Genomic DNA, 6000 nt, shown 5'->3' on the forward strand with positions numbered 1-6000 from the left:
TAGACACACACACGCACACGCACAGCCACGCACGCACGCACGCACGCACGCACGCACGCACGCACGCACGCACGCACGCACGCACGCACACACACACACACACACACACACACACACACACACACACACACACACACACACACACTGTGTGTTTCCTATTTGGCTTTCCATAGCCACTGGGCCTAGTTTGTCTCTCTGAGCCTGCGTAGATTGATTGGTCATGCCTGATGCCTGACACTAGTGCTTGTTTTGTTATTTGCTGTTTCTAGAATGCAGCAGATTTGTTTTTCTTCACCCCGGAAACTCGTGTCTTTATATTTATGATTAAATAAAAATGAGAAGCCTCTCTAAGAGTAGCCTAAATGTTAGCCTCACAATGCCAAACGTTTAATATTGCAAAGTTTTTGGAAGGAAGTCAGCAGTCCCTGGAGGAACTACAACAGTTGTATCCTGAAGAGTTCACCTTTACTGGGCCGGAAAACTCAACAACAGCATCCGCCCTTGATTATGGATTTAATACTATGTGATTGAAGACATCAATGGTCATAATTGTAATTTTTGTGCCCCATGTTGTCTGCTGCTATGCTATGGGGTGCTATCTTGCTTAATTTGGAATTTGGAAGCGAGTTGAAACTATAGCTGTTGTTGTGCACTCTGAAATATAGCCAGGCCTACTGTGAGAAGTACCGATTACCGAAGTACGTAGATAACTTACTAATATTTGGAAGCCTCGGTAATGTCCATACATCAGTTGTGAGGGGCCTGCATGCAGATTGTAGGAATACCCAATTCTAAACGACACCGCAGCAGCGACATGTGAAGGTCACAGGCAACAGGGAGGAGGCGGCGTGCGTTGGGTAAAAAGATCCAACCTCCTGGATTAGAGATCCCCTGAGACAAAGAGCTCTCTGGCCCCCCTGTATGACACACTGTCACCATAATGGATTGCTAAGGCTACGCAAAAAGACCCCTCTGGGCATTGGGCCGACATTTATTTCCGACCTGCAAGGAGTTAGTTGAGAGACGGCAGGCATGGGCCTGTGTGCTAATAAAGCCTCTCCAATTGATTGTGGGTTGAGCTTGGCCGTATATTCTGCCTGAAGTGGATGAGATGTGGAAAACAGGGCTGAATGATATTGACCATAATCATACAGTGGCAATTAATTGCTCTTACTGTATGTCATACTGCAGAGGTGGGAAACCCAGACTCAGTGAAATGCATGGTTAAATAAAATGTGTCCTTGAGAACCTTAACTTACTGCTCCCTGTCAGCAGGTTGGTGCCTCGTATTGTTTCCTCTGCCGCTGTGTGAATGTGGTTGGATGGGTGACATGAAATACGTTGTAAAGCGCTTTGAAGGGTTGGAAAGTCTGAAGGCACTATATATAAATGCTGCCCATTTTACCATTTGACCCTTTAAGACTATATATTTCTCAGCATCCATTCAGCATTCAATATTCAGTAACGATGCACATTCAAGCAACAAATCCTACATTATTGCATGCGGTAAAGGGAGTTATGGGAACTGTCTAAAGTAGTGGTTGTCTTGGAACCCCAGGGTATAGCAGCACTGCAGCAGTGGTTTTCATTCAAGCTGTAGACACACAGACTAATCATTCTACACCCTGTACTCCTGACACATGCAGTACAGAAGTAGTGGTGTTCTGAGTCCAAATGGCCATTGATTTTCTATGAAATATATAACCTTGCGCTTCGCTCAAGTATAGAGCGTCACAGTCCCGCCCCCTACCATGGACCAGGAAATGAATCCCAATGCATTTTTCCCATAGACATTTCTAAAAGTATTTATTTAAAGACGGTTACGCCGCGGACAAAGCCAACTCGAGTCGTGACAACTCATGACAACACAAACAATATTTTGGACCAAACAAATAATTACAAAGAAGAAAAACAACAAAAAAAGTGTTGTAACCTGCCGTTTTTTTCTTCTTTCTAATTATTTTTTTGGCCCCACAAATTGTGTTTGTTGTCATGATTTGTCACGACTCGAGTTGGCTTTGTCCGCGGCGTAAACGTCTTTAAATAAATACTTTCTGAAATGTCTATGAGGAAAATGAACGGAGAATCATTTCCTGGTCCATGGTAGGGGCGGGACTGCAACGCTCTATAGCCATGTTTGAAGTGGGTATCGCCGTTTGCAAGGAGCAGATGGACTGGCTAATGCTCCACAGTCTCCATGCTGAGCCACCGTGAGAGATTGGGGGGAACAGGTCACTAGAGAGTCTAGCAGGCTGGAGCAGACAGACACATAAACGAATCACCATGATGGAGAGGAGTGAGAACTCAATTAAAATGGCCATCATAATAAACAAAACCAGTAATTTGTTTGTGTTGCATTTGTTTTCTCAGCTGCTGATTCACTTGTCTTGTTTGTAGCTACGGAGATATGGATGTCAACAAGTCATTCGCCTCCAGTTATGAGCCAGTTAGGAGCTGCCCACTGCAATCGAATCGATTGCGTCAGAGCTCAGAGGGCATGACACGCAAACGAAAACATGTTAATAACACATTGACACAATAGATCTGAGGAGGAAGTAAGCATACTGTGCTAAAGAGAGGTCAAGGTTTTAGGTGACCTAAAAGCTTTGATACTTGGTCGCAATTACCCCTTTGACAAGCATCGTACAGGCATGTGATGATTGGAAGATGAAAGATTGTATGGCATTCCAAAATTAATAAAAGGGCAAACACAGAATACAGAATGTATACAATCAGGGCCGTGCAGAGAGCACTGAGGGGGCAGGTGCCCAAACCCCAGAAATGTAGTAGGCCTACAATGGATGTCTTAATGGAGCACAATATATATGTTCCAAAATATCTTGGTCCATGTCATTGGACAGTAAAATTAGCATTCAAATATATAATATTGATAAGGGCCACTGATGTTGGGTAGGCCATTAAAGACCTGTCTTTCTTTGCTGGTCTTTGGGAGTCCTATAGTGATAGCCTTGGTAGAAGAGGAAATTCAACATTTATGCATTAGGAAATTTCCTCCATGGTATTCCATGCTGGGAGGTGAGCTCCAGCTGATTATTCACAGCCTGCTTCCAATCACATACTCCAAGTAAACACACACACACACACACACACACACATCACGCACGCGTACACACACATGTAGTATAAAGGGAGGAGAAAATAGATAAGCTTAGGGACCTGCTATTTACCCGGCTTTCCTTCCCACCATTGCCCTCCGGGGACAAATTTATTCCATGGACATAAAACACTGACACAACATGCACATACAGTACATGCAAAGACAATTTTGCCTGACTTACGTACTTGTATACACATATGCATACATTAAAATACATTCATGTGCCTTTTATATATATCTCACACATACAGTTGGGTGCCACCGATATTGTCCCTTATCATTTGACCCATTTAGGCCTGACCTCAAAATTTTAAAAAATCCTTCTAAATCCTCCAGTTTTCTGAAATAAATATTTTCACGATTTTTCAAAAATAGCAGACCTACAAGCTCGTAGCGCGCCACTCGGTGGCGCGCTATGAGCTTGTAGATCTGCTATTTTTCAATAGCTAAATTATAACATAATGTTTAAAACACCAAAAGGGGTTCCCGCCCAAAATGGGTTAACTGTCCTTTTGCGCAGATCACGCAAACCTCAGCAAAAAGAAAAGGACAATATCGATGGCCTCCAACTGTAGTATTTGTCTTTACCAGTAAGAGATCTCACCTCTACTTATGTTTAACGATGTATTGAAACTTAATAAGATGAATGTGAAACAGGATGAGGAACCCAAGGTTCCAGGTACAATGTGAATGCTCTGATGGGGCTGGCTATAGATATATAGAATATATGGGGAGTGTGTCACAGCAGACTGGATTCCGAGCGGGCCCAGGCTTAGACGCATTTACCTTTTCCCCAAAAGCCTATACCCATGCAATAGAGGGTATGCGCATGCATAAAGTGAATGGCAGATCGAGTGGCAAATCGAGTGGCAAAGTGAGTGACAAAGTGAATGAATTGTTGTTTAAAGTCATTTAATGCAATCAAATAGGACTTTTCTGTTTGGATGTATGGGCTGCCAAGGCTAGAAAATATTGTTTTGCCACTCAGTAGGCATTCCCGCATAACTTCCGGGTATGATGATGATGTCACACGCATACCCTCTATAGACAGAGGCTGCCGTCACAGTCACAAACAAACACATCCAACATGGCAACACAGAGAGGAAATGAAACTGGCCACATATAGAGGGTATGCGCATGCTTAAAGTGAATGGCACATCGAGTGGCAAATCGAGTGGCAAAGCAACATGCAAAGTGAGTTTAACATTGTTTAACGTTGTTTAATGCAATCAGATAGGACTTTTCTGTTTAAATGTATGGGCTGTCAAGGCCAGAAAGTAGTTTTTTGCCACTCAGTATAGGCGTTCCTGCATAACTTCCTGGTTTGATGATGATGTCACGCGCATACCCTCTATAGGTGACGATAGTATACTACTGGACTTGAATCAGGACATGTGAGGATCAATTGCACCTTTTATAATGCAGTATACATTGTACTTAATAGGCTATACTGTGCTGCTAACTTGAAAAAAATGAAAAGAAAAAGAAAAATCTCTCTATAGAACTTTACCAACCTTTAAATTCTTTGTTTTCATGTTACTTGCTTTTAGATTATTATTAAAAAAAAAAGATTGTATACAGTTTGCGGGAGTTTGTTCATTTGTGGCTGATGACGGCCAGCATTTCCTTTCTTTATGTATGCAAGTACACATGGAATATGGCAAAGAAAATAAATCTGAATAGTGACAGCACCATTATGTGAATCTGTGTTATGGAGAGCATTTAGCCCACCTCAGGAACAACCAATGCCATTGAAATATTTACCAACAGAGCTGCTGTGAGGACCTGACTGGGGTAATAATAATCCAGGTCAACCGAGATGATGAGAGCTTGGGTACATCTGTGGGGAAAAGACCTCCCTCTATACATAGCACACAGTCTGAGGCACACACCAACCTCCATGACACTAATATAAGGCACATGTTGCTATAGCCCAGAGCTATATTATATTTCAGACGATATTATATTGGAGAGCATTATAGCATGGCATTAGAGTCGCTGAAAATGAAATCTCCAAGAGCTGTTTTTAATATTGCTTTACCCCCTATTGCAGGGATCACAGGTTATCAGGACGTAATATTTAATAATGAATACTCCATGAGTTATGGAATATTAAGCACAAAATATTACGTCCTGATATTATCCCTACACTTTATATCATCATGTGAAAGGTATAACTTCTCTGCTTGTAGTGATATAGGGTCACCATTAACACTTCAACCCCTTAAGCCCTGGAATAGCAAAAATAACGATCTACAAGCATATAAATTGTCGCGATGTGATGCATTGAGCTTGTAGATTCGCTATATTTGCTTCTTTTGAGATATTTTGCCATTGCTAGAGGTTTGAGCTCCACCTACGTTGCATAGCCGATCCGACCAATATGTCTTAACTTAGTTATAGTGTCAGGGGCTTTTTCAGAGTACCCGTTGAACACGTCTGTCTGTGTCCCTTTTGTGCCCATATGGAGATTATGTCTGATAGTATCTGTCTGTCTACCTGTGTCCCTTGTATTATGGAGATTCCTTGCCCATATATGGGCATATTGGTTGGATCGGTAGTTCTGGACAACCGCATTTCCGAACAACTCGGTGGTACCGCACACACCTCGAGTCGTTGCCGATGCGATGAGTTTGCAGTTGGTCCGTCCATCCCATATATATGCACATGACATGACAATATATGGGCATAGCAGTCGGATCTGTGGCTGTCACGGTATGAGACAGGTGTTGGACCGAAGTGCAAAACCACACAGGAAGGCAGGCAGATGAAGTTTAAATGAAGATTTATTTACCAACACAGGACATACATGGGCTGGACACACCATAACATAAACTATACACTAGCAGGGAACACAATGAACTGAGGGTTTTAAGTAGACA

General features: G+C 42.4%; 1 long non-coding RNA gene across 1 annotated transcript in view; it reads right to left on the bottom strand.

Moving 5' to 3' along the window:
• LOC306929734 overlaps positions 1-3414 on the bottom strand; it is a 231748-nt gene extending 228334 nt beyond the window's left edge. Inside the window, exon 1 of the long non-coding RNA XR_013790834.1 lies at positions 3364-3414. This is a non-coding gene — a long non-coding RNA (uncharacterized lncRNA). The remainder of the gene's footprint in view (positions 1-3363) is intronic.
• Between the last annotated feature and the right edge of the window lie 2586 nt (positions 3415-6000).

The sequence above is a fragment of the Electrona antarctica genome (assembly GCF_951216825.1).
Source record: "Electrona antarctica genome assembly, chromosome: 9".
NCBI classification, from domain to species: domain Eukaryota; kingdom Metazoa; phylum Chordata; class Actinopteri; order Myctophiformes; family Myctophidae; genus Electrona; species Electrona antarctica.